Below are 16,177 nucleotides of genomic sequence, written 5' to 3'. Positions count from 1 at the left end.
AGATAGCCGGTTCGAATCCCGCTTGGAGTGCATACTGTTGTTGTGTCCTTGGTCAAGACACTTCACCCACCTTTGCCTGCGTGTGAATGTGTGTGAGTGATTGGTGGTGGTCGGAGGGGCCGTAGGCGCAGATTAGCAGCCACGCTTCCGTCAGTCTGCCCCAGGGCAGCTGTGGCTACAGAAGTAGCTCACCACCACCGAGTGTGACTGAGGAGTGAATGAATAATGCAACGTAAAGCGCCTTGAGTATCTAGAAAGGCGCTATATAAATCCCATCCATTATTATTATTATTACCATAATATATTTACTTCCCCAAATGATGGCATCAAAACAAGAAACCTCAAAAGGGAAAACATTGAACATATGTGTAAGAAGGAACTGCAGATGCTGGTTTAAACCGAAGATAGACACAAAAAGCTGGAGTAACACAGCGGGACAGGCAGCATCTCTGGAGAAAAGGAATGGGTGACATTTCAGACCAAGGCCCTTCTTCAGTGATTAAGGATAAGGGAAACGAGAGATATAGATGGTGATGTGGAGAGATAAAGAACAATGAATGAAAGATATGCAAAAAAGTAATGATGATAAAAGAAACAGGCCATTGTTATCTGTTTGTAGGGTGAAAATGAGAAGCTAGTGCGACTTGGGTGGGGGAGGGATAGAGTGAGAGGGAATGCTGGGGCTACCTGAAGTGAGAGGAATCAAAAGTCATACCACTGGGCTGTAAGCTGCCCAAGCGAAATACGAGATGCTGTTCCTCCAATTTGCGTTTAGCCTCACTCTGACAATGGAGGAGACCCAAGACAGAAAGGGCTGTATAGGAATGGGAAGGAGAATTAAAGGACAAATTAACAAATTTAATCATAGAAATATAGAAAATAGGTTAAGGAGGCCAATCGGCCCTTCAAGGCAGCACCGCCATTCAATATGATCATGGCTGATCATCCACCCCGTTCCGGCTTTTTCAACATATCCCTTGATTCCCTTAGTCCTAAGAGCTAAATCTCACTCAAAAACATCCAGCAAATTGGCATAATCAAATTCATGTGTTTGCCTTAGCATGCAGTTCATACAGAAGGTAAAGACACTTACATCTAATTAGTTAGTGGCCAACTCAAACTTTATTTGTATAATCTCTTACCTGACCTCAAACCATGTCCCATTCAGTGTTTAGTATACTTCCTCCTGCATAAATTCACAGACAAAACAAAAGCTCCTAAACACTCAGTACTACATTGTTTGCTGAAGAAATCAAATTGAGTGGAAAATAATTATTGGCCACAGTCAAATGGCAGTCCTTTGGTTGTAAGGTAGTATAATGGTTTAAATTATATAACCAGCACCCTGAGGGCTGGACTGTTCATCTGGAGACATAGCCTAGAATTACCAGGATAGTTGGAATCAAGTGTTAAAATAAACCTGGAAATAAAATGTTAGTCTCAATAATAATGACAATGAAATTTAGCAGAGTCCAGTTAAAACCCCATGAGGGTTTTTTTTTTTATCCCCTGGAAAGATTTATAAAATATTAGAGGGCATAGCTTTAAGGTGAGAGTGGCAACGTTTAAAGGAGATAGGTGGCGAGTGCCTGGAATACACTGCCACAATGGTGCTGAAGGCTGATAGGAGATCGGCATTTAAGAGACACAAGGGTATGATGGGAACAGATTATGTGCAGGCAGATATGCATTGGTCTTGGCATGATGTTTGGCACAGACATTGTGGGGCGAAGGGCCAGTTCCTATGCTGTACTGTTCTATATTCTATGTTCTATGAAACCTCTGGTCCTAAACTAAAAAGGCCTCAAAGCAAGCCTAAAGCCACAGCAATAAAATCTGAAATGCCCTTGCTGGTCAGACATTCCAGGGCCATAGATAGCCATTAAAGCTGGAGAAAAATAATTTAAATACACTGGAAAGTCCTGAAGTACTTCACAAAACCACAAGCAAGAATAAAGACACTGAGTAACAAGCAGCAATATTAGGACATGACCAAAGTGATATATATATTTTTAGGATGTTTTATTAAAAGGGAGAAGAATAGATAGACAGGAATTGTTGAATTTCCAGATCTAGGAGCATAGAAACTGAATGTACAACTCACAATGGTGGAACAAAGAAATCTGTGGAGTATACGGAACCACAGAAAATAGGAGCACGAGTAGGTCATACAACCCTTCAAACCATATTTGCATTCAATCTAGTCATGGCTGTTTTTAATTCAATAACTAATTAATCTACTTGCCCCCATATCTCTCAATGCCTCCATGCAACGAGAAATGTATGTATCCGTATGAAATATATTCAGTAACTTGACTTCTGCAGCCCTCTGCAGTAGCTAATTCCACAGGCTCACCACCTTCGAGTACAGACATTTCAAGTCAATCCAATCCTAAACATCCTGCCCTGCAACCTGAAATCATGCACACATACTAGACACCAAAGCCAGGGGAATGTCCCACAACCAATCTACCTGGCCCAGGCAGAATTTTGTGAGCTTTATCAAGGCTAGATAGTACGACTTTCTCTTGCAAAAAGCGGGAGGATTACAGCAGGTCAAGCAGTATTTGTGCAGGCAAAGTGATGGTCGACTTTTGGGGCTGAGACATGTATCCAGACTTTTTCCTATTGCAGACCATCATGGCCTGCCACTTTTTAAAACCTTACTTATTGTTTGTCATCGATATTAATGAAGGTGCAAGGCATGGTTAGTATGTTTGCAGGTGATATTAAAATTGGTGGTATTATAGACGGTGAAGAAGGTAATCAAGAATTACAGCAAGACGTTGTTCAGCTAGTAATTGGACCACGGAATGGCAAATTAATTCAATGCAGATAAGTGCGAGATTTGCACTTTGGCAAGTCAAACCAGGGCAGGACCTTCACAGTGAAGAGGATCATCATGGAACAGAGGGACCTTTCAGTTCAGTACAGTTTAGTTTATTGTCACTTGTACCGAGCTACAGTGAAAAGCTTTTGTTGCATGCCAACCAGTCAGCAGAAAGACAATACATGATTACAATCGAGCCATTTACAGTGTACAGATCTGTAGGAATAAAGATTTAAGAGCATGGAGCGATTGCAATAGGATCTTGTGCATCTTCTTCTGTGGCTAGCACAAAAATAGTCGCCCTAACTGGATGGCATATTGACAAGTAGTAAAACCTAGGAGTACAAGCCCCAAATTCCCTGCGAGTGATCAGATATAGACATGGTGGTGAATAAGGACTTTAGCATTTTGTCATCCATCATTCAGGGCATTGTGAATAGAAGTTGCAATGTCATGTTACAGTTGTACAAAATGGTGTTTGAGGCCACATTTGGAGTACAGTAAATAGACACAAAATACTGGAGAGAAGGAATGGGTGACGTTTCGAGTCGAGACCCTTTCACCCTGCAATAGGAAGGATGCCATTAAGCCGGAAAGAGTTCAGAAACGATTCGCAAGGATGCTGACAGAACTCGAAGGAGTTAGAGGAAGAGATTGGGTAGGCAAAGTATTTCAATCCTAAGAGCTAAGTAGACCAAGGGGTTATCTCATAGAGGTGTATAAATCATGAGAGGCATAGATAGAGTAGATGATCAAAAAAGACAGAAAGTGCTGGAGTACCTCAACGGGTCAGGCAGCATCTCTTGAGAACATGGATATGTGACCTTTTGGGTCGGGACCCTTCTCAATGATCAGTCTTTTTCATGAAGGTAGACACAAATGCTGGAGAAGCTCAGCGGGTGAGGCAGCATCTATAGAGCAAAGGAACAGGCGACATTTCAGGTCGAAATCCTTCTTCACGCTGATGTATTTTACACGATGTTGGGAATCAAGAACCAGGTACAAAGTGAGAGGGGAAAGATTCAATAGGAACCGGAGGGGCAACATTTTTGTACCTGCCTCAACCATTTCCTCTAGCTGCTCATTCCAAATACGTACCACCCTCTGTGTGAAAAAGATAATTAAAACACATTTGGACAGGTACATGGATAAGAAGGTTTAATGGTATATGGGTCAAATGTAACCAAATGGGACTAGAGTGGCATCTTGGGCAGTAGGGACAAGCTGGGCTGAAGTGCCTGTTTCCATGCTGTCTGACTATGATTCTGAGAAAATATTTTTTAGCTGGCTAAAAGAGATCTTAGCTATCCAACTCATCTCTCACTAATTTAATTAGACTGCTGCAAATATTTCACTCTCTCCTGTACCCACTAACTCCACTTCTGTCATTTATTGTTGCACGATTCAAATGGTTGCAGAGCTTTGCAGAGGAGAAATCACGTAAGGATGGGAAAAAAAACATAAAAGGAAGTCAGAATAAAAGCAAATCTAACACATGGTAAAAGCATATCGCCATTCAGAGTTGAATGCAACTGAAAACAAAATGATAAAGCTGATTGTATTAGGAGAGGCCAAAGATTCTGAGAGTTAGTTAAATACAACTAAAAACCAAATGATAAAGCTGATTGTATTAGGAGAGGCCAAAGATTCTGAGAGTTAAAGTGCTGGAGTAACTTAGCAGGTCAGGCAGCATCTCTGGTCATGGATAGGTGACAGTCGGCGGTATCACTCTACTCTCAGAGGCAGAAAGTTTGCATTCCACTCCAAAGATTCAATACAAAAATCTAAGCAGACACAAAGTGTTGCAATGTCAAACCTACCTGGTTTCAAATTATAACCCTGGCCTCGTTTCCTTCTCGGGTGGGGCCCATGACACACAACACAGAACAGGGTGTCAAACCCACTGAGGACTCTGAACGTAAAGGTGAACGTTGGAAGACAAACACGTTGGGGTTAGGAGTCAATACAATTGCAAGTAATGGAGATGTCATGAATTGGTGCTGTTTGATAAATAGCCAGCAGCATTCTGGATGAAGGATTGAGCTTTGAAGGCCACTCCCAAGAGCATTTGAATATCCGGGTGCAAAGAAAACAGTATGCTGGAGAAGTATGTATGGGTGAATACAGTGCTGCTGCTCAGTTGTTTTCTATCCCCAGTCATTATCATCATCCCAGCAGCACACCAGCTAAGATTGTCAGACTGCAGAAGCCAGGTATCAATCTTAAGAAATCTTAATTCCACAGTTCAATGCACCATGTAGCAACTGTGTTTCCTTTATGGAAAATAGGTCAGGCAGCATCCAGTCCTTGTCAATGTCATGCTGTAACTCAAGAGTAGGCCCAGGAGTGGGCGTCTTGGATGACAATATTTCCTTTGTCTGTGAAGCAAGCACAAAGTAGAGTTCATCCTGTAAGGAACTATGCAGCACTGACATATTAAATCATGGCCAACTTATTTTTCTAATATAATAATATATTATCATTTCTATCTGAGTACTAACCAAACAAGTTCACAATCATTAAAATGTCAGTAGTGAGAATTGGGCTGCTGGACTGTGCCCATTGGACTTTTGATATGTGTGTTGAGAGCAGTAGGCCAAAGATCCTACTATCTGACATGCTTCCAAGCCCATAAAATAAAGAAAGGAGGCTGTGAGACCAGAGAGAATATGCACGGTAATAAAATAAGTCTGTTAAACCATCAGTTACTTACCCTGAACTAGGCCTCTGCTGCCACTGAGCTGTAACCAAGAACTGTCGGCATTTTCTGTGCTCTAGTATCCATCAAAAGGAGATGAAAAGTCCATCCAAAATCGTGGCAGCTATAGTTTTCCAATTTTAAAGAGAATACCAAAATGTTTTTGCGCTCGCAATTACCGGCACCAAAAACACCAACTTAAATATAGTAACCGAGTAAGGAATCGAATACTACACACTGGGCAAGAGGCTCCAGCCTCTCAAGTTTGTTAGCACAAAATGCTCAAATTTAACTGCTACCAATAATATATTTGTGTGTTCCGTATAATATTTTGAACTCAGATTGCTGTTTCGAGAAAGCTGGTGGCCATGGTCGAGAAATCCCTCTGGAGAATTAGGAGAAAACAAAGAACATTTCCTCCCTCCTAAAGCTTTAGAGAGACCAGCGTCTGGAAGGCTTTTAAAAGGGAGGTGTCAATCAGTAGCCCCAGAAGGCTTTGTGCTGATATTTAAGTTACTGAAACAGATACACTTTTACACCCTTTTTAAAAAATAGTAGACAGCAATTTGTTTAAAAACAATCCCAGTTTTGTTTTATATAATATTTTATGCAGTATATTGTCAAATTCAACTAGTTAGATTTATTTATGACCATAATTCTCCTGGCATGGTGACTTGCTTAATGTAGGATACCGTTCTTGTAGTCTCCTGTGTTATATTACAAAACTGTGGCATTTTTTGACCCAAATATAAAGATATTTCTCACCATGTCTGTGAGGAAGTACATGCTCTTTAACTGAAAAAAGCAGCACCAAAATATCCCTCCATTTTTTCTGCTAGCAATCCAGCAAAGCGTGTCTTTTCTGCCCCATGTAATGTACTAAAAGCCCACTTTGCAGTACCCTAATCAGCACAGCAACAAAGAAGATGGTTCCAGATTTAAATATACACTTCTGATCCAGATACACTGCAGCTCGCAGTAAGTAACAGATTACCCCAATGAATCCACCATTTTTTTTGTAAAGGGAGCACACAAACCTTCCTTCAGACTTGAATCTCTTTCCTCGATACAGTGAAACAATTATTTTGTTAAAGATATTAACAAGCATACCCATTTATAAAGTATTTAGCATACTATCCACATACCAGAATAGTGTGTCTAGGGTGCAATCATGCTGTTTTGGATGGTACCTTTCTGCAAGCTTCTTGTATTGCTGCCATGAAGGAGGAAGCAATGTAGCTCAGTGGCTGCATTGTTCATGAGCTGATCAGCTTCAAACCAGTTCCAGCCGGTTCCAGCCACCCCACGTACAGCTATGGAAACCTGTACTGCAGCACATACTGGCCAGTCTTTCCCTTCGCTTGTGCCACATTATTTCAGGGTTTTACACCCAAAAACAGCACTTTAAACTCTTCTTTCAAAAAGGCTGCACCTTCTGAATCGTATCTAAAAAAAGCCAGGTTTTTTTCTCCTCGCAAGTTGCTGTGATCTCTGGGAAAGCCAATTGCAATAAAGATTTGTGACATTACAGTATGAAATGGCTGCCTGGAGTCCTGACGGAAATAAATATCACAGGGGCAACTGCTAACTTAATGCTTCCTACACAGTAAAAAAAATATTCACTGATAATGCAGTCTAGATTCGAAGAGGCAAAGAAAATTAAAAGGTGCCACAAATTGTTTATTTCTCCCGAATAACTGCTGAAACAACTGTTCACATTTAAATCAGTAAATCAAACGCCTTCACTACTTTTAGCCAGGAAGAGTCATTATGATTTTATTGGGTCGGACATGCCACAGTACAGGGAATGCCGTTTGCAAAACACCAGCCGCTTTTCTGTTTTTAACCACACCCTTTAGCAAGCAGCCATTTTAGAAGCAAATGTACATTTTACCAATTGTTCAGTCCTTCCAAAACCTTTTGCCTCCTCACTCAACAGGGCCCTGTCCTTAATTTCTGCAGCTCAGATTCTTAATTGTTAGCAACCAGGGGGACATTCGCATTTTTTAAAAATAGAAAATTCCTAGTTATACTAATTTCTGAAGAAACCTACTACAACTTCATGTGTGTCAATTAGAAGGCAGCAGAATTCTAGTGCAGAAAAATGATATTTGTCTGCACATTGGAAGCCTAAAAAGCCTCATTGGGATTAAAGAAAGTTTTACTACCAGTTTGAGTAAAACACCAAAGTGGAAAGGGGGAGGGGAATTATCATTGCAGCCAGCTTCCCAGTTTGGGCCACTTTCAAATTAACTGTTTGATGTCCAGTAGAACAAATAGACAGCATTTTACCGTCAATTTGCAGTCATAATTGCATATTTCCTTCTTGCAAAGGGGATAAGCCTGAATGTCAGACTTTCTCCCATCCAGTTCATTGAAAGTTAAAAGCAGTAACATATCTCGCTACCACAAGGTATAGACACTTTGCCAGCATAGTTAGCCGAGCAACAATCACATCTGCCTATTTCCTGTCAGCGGATCAGAGTGCTACTTTGACATTCCTTTCTTAAATCCAAAATTCAAATTATTTTAATTCTCCTGGTACACAAATCAGCGTTCTAAAATAGCTGACAAATGGAGAATTTCTTTTAAAAATTGTAGGAAATGTGGACAGGTTCCGTTTATGTAAGCATTGCCTGATGCTAAAAATAAAATAGAAGACACAGTTATCTCTCCCTAAAGATTACACAGAATTTAAAATGTAAGCAAATTAATTTTGTATTTTTTAAGTAATTAATTACACCATCAATATTCATATCAACAAAAGTTTTAATTTTATACTTTCCTTCCCTCTTCTGGTATCTCTTTTTATCTTGTAAGATAGGACAGAAAGAAAAGGTTACCACTCTTGGTTCAAATGTATTCAATTAATTGAAAATGTGTCACTTGGTTTATCTGTTAAAATAAAAGTACAAGGACTCCAAGTCACATTCACTATCACGAAGCCCTGAATCAGTAAAAGCCCGTGAACTTCTAATTGCAGCCCGCAAATACTACATCCCACAGATGACAGAGGATCCCATATTCCGCTTGAGTAGCTTATAGCCCAACAGTATGAATATTGAATTCTCCAATTTTAGTTAACGACAAAATCGCCTCCTCCCCCACCCCACCTCCACTATCTTCCTTCACCATCATCCCCCACCCCCACCCCTCATCCCCTCCCGTGAGCCATGGCAGACCTGCACATATCTCTCCCCTCCTCTCTCTCTCTCCGCCTACATTCCTAAATAATTTGTCATCATCATCCTCGAGCTACACAATTCACAATTCTCCAATCCCCATCTGGTGTGTTTTTCATTTCTGCCCCTTGTTCAACCATCTGCCTATCAAAACACCCCTCGCCTGTGTTCACCTTTGACCTGCCTGCCCCCCTCCACTCTTCTAGCTTTCTTTCCTCCCACCCCTGCAATCAGTCTGAAGAAGGGTCCCAACCCAAAAAGTCACCTATCCATCTTCTCCAGGGGTGCTGCCTGACCTGCTGAGTTAGTCATAAAGTATACAGCGTGTAAACAACTTGCTCACGCTGACCAACACGCCTCATCTACACTATGGCCAAGAAAGCAGGCAGCTACTCCATTTCCTTAGAAGACTAACTACTTTGGAAACTGCCTAGCCGAACACCGCAAGAAACTGAGCTGAGATGTGGACACAGCTCAGTCCATCACTGAAACCAATATCTCCACCAACTAAGAGGTCTATCTGAGTTCCAATTACCTGTGTTTGGACAAATCCTTCTAAATTATTTATATCCATGTATCTGCCTAAGATCTTGGAAACATTGTAATTGTATTTCCCTCTGCATCTTCCACTGGCAGATCCTCACCATGCTCCGTGACAAAGTTACCCTTTGCGTCCCTTTTGCATCTTCCTGCATTTTCTGGTAATGTCCATTAAGTTTAAGCCAAGCTCTTTGATCTGACACTAAGTGAAATACTGTTTCAGAGTTAGATATAGCTCTTAGGGCTAATGGAATCAATGATATGGGGAGAAGGCAGGAACGAGGTACTGATTTGGGGTGATCAGCAATGATCATATTGAATGGTGGTGCTGCTCGAAGGGCCAAATGGCCTACTCCTGCACCTATTTTCTATTTTTCGATGGCTGTCACTCTCATCCCATCTCTGGATTTCTATTTATTGATAGCACGTATTGATTTGTTCACCCAACCATCGGCAGGTAGACATTAGAGTCTTTGTTTGCCTCAATAGTGCTTCTCCAGTTCAGGAGGGTGGCACGGCGGCGTAGCAATAGAGCTATTGCCTTACAGCGCCAGAGACACAGGCTCGATCTTGACTACTGGTGCTTGTCCGTACAGTGTTTGCACCTTCTCCCGTTACCTGCATGGTTTTTCTCCTAGATTTTCGGTTTCCTTTCGCACTCCAAAGACGTACAGGTTTGAAGGTTAATTGGCTTGGTGTAAATGTAAAATTGGCCCGAGTGTGTAGGGTAGTGTTAATGTGCTGGGGATCGCTGGTCGGTGCTGTCACAGTGTGCCGAAGGACCTGTTTCCTCGCTGTATCTCTACACAAAACTAAACTAAAATAGCAGCTGTTGACACAAGGAACTGTGGATGCTGGAATCTTGCATGGAACACAAAGTGTTGGATTAACTCAGCAAGCCAAGTAGCATATCTGGAGGACATTTAGAGTCAGGACTCTTCTACTGATTGTAGTGGGGGGAGAAAGCTAGAAAAGAGTAGGTGTTGGTTGTTGAGCCTGTAATCATAGAGAAATCTTTTAGCATCCAACACATATTACTATAGGCCAGAGAGCTAAACATCTGTAGTTGGAAAGTTACGAGAGAGTATTCTGAGGGATAGGATACACAGGCATTTGGATGGGAAAGGGCTGATTAGGTAGAGTCAGCATGGTTTTGTATGTGAGAGGTCATGTCTCACATATCTGATTGAGTTTTTTGAAGATGTGTCCAAAAAGGTCGATGAGGGCAAAGCTGTAAATGTTGTATACATGGATTTCAGTAAGGCATTCGACAAGGTATCCCCCCCTCCCCCCCCCCACTTTTTTAACAATGTTTCCCCCGGTAGTTAGCGGCCAGCCCAGGGGATATACTTTAGTGACCGACACGGACAGTTCAGTGTCTGCAGGAAGCACCAACCTCACCTGTAACACACCGGGAGGGGGTCAGCAACTCACCATGGTAGGGGCGGGGGGCCGATGAACATGAGGTGGGGGGGGGGGGGGGTGAGGGTAGGTGGGGGATAGATCCCCCCACTTTTTGAGCTGGGCGATGGTCTGTATTATTATCTCCCAGTTTTTAGAGGTCGAGCAATAACAAAAATAATAAGCACCTGCTCCTATCTCTCATGTAGGCCCTACATTATCTTAAAAATGCTTCAAACAAAAAACATTTAAATCATACTTCTACAATGCACTAAAACATGATTTTAATACATCAAATTTCAAAACGTTCCCTGTAACCATGCTGCGATTTGAAGTAGAGAAAGCAGATCTTCAGTCCCGACTGCACCAGAAACTCCATTATGCTGCCAAATCTGGATCTCACACACAGGAGATCCTTGGCACAAAGTAGGGAAAACTAACAATAAGTGCACTGCACGTTAAAGGACTCATTTCCCATCTTAAAAAAAACATTGAAACCAAAGGGTTAGGGTGGCACAGGGGCGTAGCGGTAGTGTTGCAGCTTTACAGCGCCAGGGACCCGGGTTCGATCCTGACCACGGATGCTGACTGTATGGAGTTTGCACTTTCTCCCTGTGACCACATGGGTTTCCTCCAGGTGCTCCAGTTCCCACCCACATCCCAAAGATGTGTGGGTTTGTAGGTTAATTGGCTTCTGCGAATTGTCCCTCGTGTGTAGGATAGAACTAGTGTACGGGTGATCATTAGTCGGTGCAGACTCGCTGGGCCGAAGAGCCTGTTTTCGCACTCTATCTCTAAACTAAACTAAAACTAAATTAAACTTCAGAAATTTCAGCCATAACGAGCTATGCCTTTGCAGGTGGGATCCTCAACTATCTTCTATCTATACTTTTACTAAAACTCTCATCTTGACCACTTGTCTGCATTGTAATTAAATTTGCACGAAAATTATCCCCCATAGCGCTACGATTTTTCGCCACCTTTATGTCAAAGTTAAGATTCTGCATTGTTAATAGCTTTCGACGAATCACAGAAAATGGGGATGGAGATGGGGCTACACTTGCGTACTGTCTCAGTGTAATCTGATATTCTTGTACTTAGTACGTTTGTGCCTTTGCATAGTATCTCTATGCAAAAAAGGAATATCACCCTACAGAGATACCCGTGACAATAAAGTACATTTGAACCATTAAAAATTCTTCCTGCATTGCGGTGACCAGAACTGTACACTATCCTTCAAATGTGCCCTCACCAAAGTGGCGACATGAAGGCGACTATGCCATACACAAAGGCTTCAGTTTAATATCTCATCCAATGGACGGTTCCTCTAACTGTGCAGTATTGTTTCAGTGCTGTGTTGAAATGTCAGCATTAGTTACATATGCCTATGCCTCTAAACTGGAACCCATCTGCTCAAACACAACAAACATAAAAGTTAGACAAATGATATTGCATTGTGCAGTTGTGTTCACATTCTTTAATCCAGTTTAGTCTGATGTACAACAAAATTGCTTTTACATGTGCAAGAGAAATTATATGAGAGAAAAGGTCAAAATGAAATACAAATTAACTGCTCAAAAAAGCAGCAGTTTTTAAAAAAATCAAAAAGCAAAAGCAGCCCTTGTGCACAGGGCTCCTAAAGAATGTGAGGGCTTAAACTGAACTCTCACTTCAAAGTCTGCAGATCCCATAACTCCCTTCTGTGAACAGAGAAATAATCAGCTACTCGGATCAAGCCTGGGGACGTAAGACACTGCAGATGTTGAAACCTTAAGCAAAACAGTGTGTCAGAGGAGCTCAGTGGGTCCAGCAGCATCTGTGAAGAGAATGGGCAGGCAATATGTCCGTTGGGGATGCTTCTGCAGACTGATTGAAGAAGAGGGGAGTCAGCTAGAAAATGGTGGGGGGGGGGGGGGGGGGGCACAAGGCAGAGAAAGGAGTGGAAGGGATCCACAAGGTTTTCTCCCACCCCACCTTGCCTTCCAGCTTTATATTTTACTCAAATCAAGTCTTCCAAGTGGGCCTACAGTTTGAATTTATTGGTACATGCAGTCAGAATTAAGTGAGCAGATCTGCAGACACCAGAATAAAGAGAGAAAGTAATCATGAATTTAAGAATATTATCTCAAAAAAACCCAGAGATGGGGAATAGTCCACTGCAAGTTCAAAATTTTCTAAATTTATTCAGATTAAGAAATGTAATGAACTGCAAGGATGTGGGTTTATGCAGAGCCTTTGACATAGTAAAGTGCTCCAAGGGGAAGATAATTAGCAGACACAATTTTATACCAAGACATATTGAAGGATGTGATGAAAACAACAATGATAAGCTAAGGTTGAGGATCTGAAATAAAACAAAATTGCAAGAAACACTTATGGGTCAAGCAGCATCTGTGGAAAGGAAAATAAAATTAGCATTTCAAGCTAAGAAGTGAAAACCTTAAATGATAACTATATTTCCCTTTCCGCTGATGCTGCCTGACCTGCCAAGTGTTTTCAGACTTTCCTGTTTCTAGATCAAAACAAAAAGTATACCATATCCTCAAGAGAGGAATAGTGACTTAGGAACTTAAGTTCAGGATTTGTAACAAGACATCTGAAAATATAACGAAAGGAAATCAGCAACTAATAGAAAACTAGAATTGGGGGAATAGGATGATTGGTATTTTGTAAAGAAGGAGGAAGTGACAAAGGTATTTTAGGATGAGACTGTTGAATTGGTAGACAAGCTGTGGAACAAGGGGGAAAAGAAGTAAGGTTGGACGTGAATGAGAGGACGGGTGGAAAGTTTTAGACAAAGATACGATCAAAAATAAAGGATGCAAGACCAGTTATTGGCTTAGAGCGAATATAACATTTAATTTCCACTTTAGTGAAGCCAAAAATGAGTGCTTCAGTAACCGATGGATTGAGGCAGGGCCAGAGAATGGGGCAGATACATATAGCCTTGGTGGTAGAAAAGGATGTAGGGTCAGAAGGTCAACGGACATTAAATAGGATGTCCTGATTATGAGCAGCCTGCTGCAGGCGCAGCAAAAAGGCTGAGTAGCAAATAAAGGTACACAATTTGTATGATTCCACCCAATTCCTGCAGTTTGTACATTTCCTCAAACGTTAACATGATCTCTGATCATGAATAAACAAACTGTTCTTTAAGAACATTGTTTGTTCTTTTAAAACAAAAATGCGGGTTTTGTCCTGAACTACTGCAGTTCTCAGAGGGTTAATGTAAGAATGCACCTAACGTACTTTTGAGCTGGCAGAACACATACCTAAAATCTCAGAATGTCAACAAGATTAACCTCAAAATTCCATAAAGACCAATCATAATTTCTCCTTCAACCATGCTACAAAAGAAAATAAACTCAAAGGGGAATTTGCCTGTGATCTTTTTAGGTTAGTAAAAAAGTTGACGACTGCTTTGTGGTTAAAGCAGTTGTTCCAAATGGGGGATGGGCACCCATCTCAAAAAGGAGAACTGTGTTTTGGGAACCAATTAGATATTGCTGCGTACCGTGATGGTAATATATTACATTGACGAACAACACTATAATGTCACATACAGGACCTTTACTTTTTTTTAAATAAAAAAAGATTGTTTTCAGGCAGTGTAGGGCCAGCTAAACAGCTTTCAGCCATGATAGCATTCAGCCACGTCACATTTCTGGTTACACAGCATTCCACAGCTCCAGCAGCTCTGTCTAGAAACCCTCAGCAAGATGCATGTTGCAGAGGAACCATTTGTTAACAGATGTATGATCAATATAAATATCTGACTCAAAAGCGACAGCATGTTGGAAATGCCACAAAACACCAGGCGGCGGCCAGCACAGTTTCACTTTCATTATCAAAATTGGAAGCAACATAAAGAGTGAGGAGATGAGGCATTCAATGGAGGTTCAGATTCAGATTCAGATTCAATTTAATTGGCATTGTCAGTGTACAGTACAGAGACAACGAAATGCATTCCACCCACAGTAGTTCATCATTCCTACTGACACCAGGCCTCATTTTTATGTTTAAAACAATCTCAACGCCTGACATTATAGTCATAATATTACAAAAAACACCCTGCAGAATATCTAAAGACAAACACCTGATTGATAACACATCCCACACACTCACATTTTACGTAAAGATTAACCTAACTGCCCAGCAGGGAAACTGCTTAGATAGGATTAGGTATCTGTTGCGGGGATATCACCTGATTTTAATTTCAGAGATATGCTAAACCAAGGCCCCTTGTAGGGTGCAAATGCAAGATTATATTGGCAACATATCAGAAAAGTAGTTTACCTGGTATCATGGCAGTTATCATCCCACAGAAGAACATCAATAATATCCTCCATTATCTCACTGCTGACTGTTTAAATGTTATTCTAATTTTGCACATGGCAATTACACGTGATATTTATCTCAAAGCATTTCTTGCAATAGTTTTTAGATTCAATTCTCGGAATTTTATTTGAATGTAATTCCTGGGGCACATAGCTGCACAGTATTACATTCAGATAGCTCGGCTATTGGCCTGGCAACAGTGCAGCATACACAATTATAGGTCCACACAATCTTCCTTTCCAGCAGTATTAAGACAGGCGATTCTCAATACATTTGTGACAATTTAAATTGGATAGGCATATGGATGAGAAGGGAATGGAGGGTTATGGTATAAGTGCAGGCAGGTGGGACTAAGGGGAAAAAAAAATTTGTTCGGCACGGACTTGTAGGGCCGAGATGGCCCGTTTCCGTGCTGTAATTGTTATATGGTTATATGGTTAGTTGGCCACTCCTGCTGCCTTCATTGCATTTTGCTAGCTGCAACTACATTACTTATTTTCCATGAACATTTAATTTTTTTTTTGTGTTATATCTCACTATCACCTTACTAATTAATATGTTATAATCCTTCCTACTTTGTTCAATGTCTACAAAGCAGATTCGAAATGAGGAAAAACAAGTGCATTGAATGTTAAAATAACTAGCAGCAGCAGCAGTGAGCAAATTGGGGTGCATGTGAGCCACAAGTTGAAAATCGCTGATCTAAAAGATCTTTACAAAGCCATGGACTGTAAACCAGCATGACCATTTAGCAGCAGAAAGGCTGAGTGCACAGTGATATCGCTGGATTGACAATTTGATCAAAATTGATTTTCAGTTGAAGTTTACATTTATCATAGGTTTCAGAATTGAATTGACTTGGTGCAAAATGAATCTGCAAGCAAAGTCTCTTTGGGCACCAAGCCAGACAAACCAGCCATTATGCAGCCCTAAACTATCTATGACTGTTATTTGATGGCGGGGTGTAATTTAAGAGATTTTAATAATTGAAGAACAGAAGTTAGGAGGTCCTTAATATCACTGCTTGTTATGACCAAGAGGAAATCAAATGCACAGAAAAGGTTAATCTCTTTTCAATTGATGTTCTTTTTCATTGTTTGTCTATCCCATTTACATCAAATGTTAAATTTTACTTGTCTTTATCTTTTGCAGTCCCTCGGGATCCAAGATGACATATGTTCACTCCAG

General features: G+C 41.0%; 1 protein-coding gene across 13 annotated transcripts in view; it reads right to left on the bottom strand.

Annotated features, from left to right (window-relative positions):
- The window catches only part of znf532 (zinc finger protein 532), a 122,132-nt gene that overhangs the window by 69,474 nt on the left and 36,481 nt on the right, over positions 1 to 16,177 (bottom strand). For 3 of the 13 annotated variants that reach the window (XM_055630546.1, XM_055630644.1, XM_055630598.1), the window contains exons 1-3: positions 6,674 to 7,056; positions 5,544 to 5,652; positions 4,651 to 5,208 (exon numbers count right to left, since the gene is read on the bottom strand). The exons of 2 other annotated variants lie outside the window; for them this stretch is intronic. The gene's annotated coding sequence lies outside the window, so the exon portion shown is untranslated. Of the gene's footprint in view, positions 1 to 4,650; positions 5,209 to 5,543; positions 6,650 to 6,673; positions 7,057 to 16,177 lie in introns of those variants that run through there. 8 more of the 13 variants (XM_055666245.1, XM_055630232.1, XM_055666359.1 and 5 more) reach the window with 8 other exon arrangements.

This window comes from Leucoraja erinacea, chromosome 1 (assembly GCF_028641065.1).
Source record: "Leucoraja erinacea ecotype New England chromosome 1, Leri_hhj_1, whole genome shotgun sequence".
NCBI classification, from domain to species: Eukaryota; Metazoa; Chordata; class Chondrichthyes; order Rajiformes; family Rajidae; genus Leucoraja; species Leucoraja erinaceus.
Note: the sequence above shows the minus strand (reverse complement) of the source record. Positions and strands in the feature narration are given on the sequence as shown.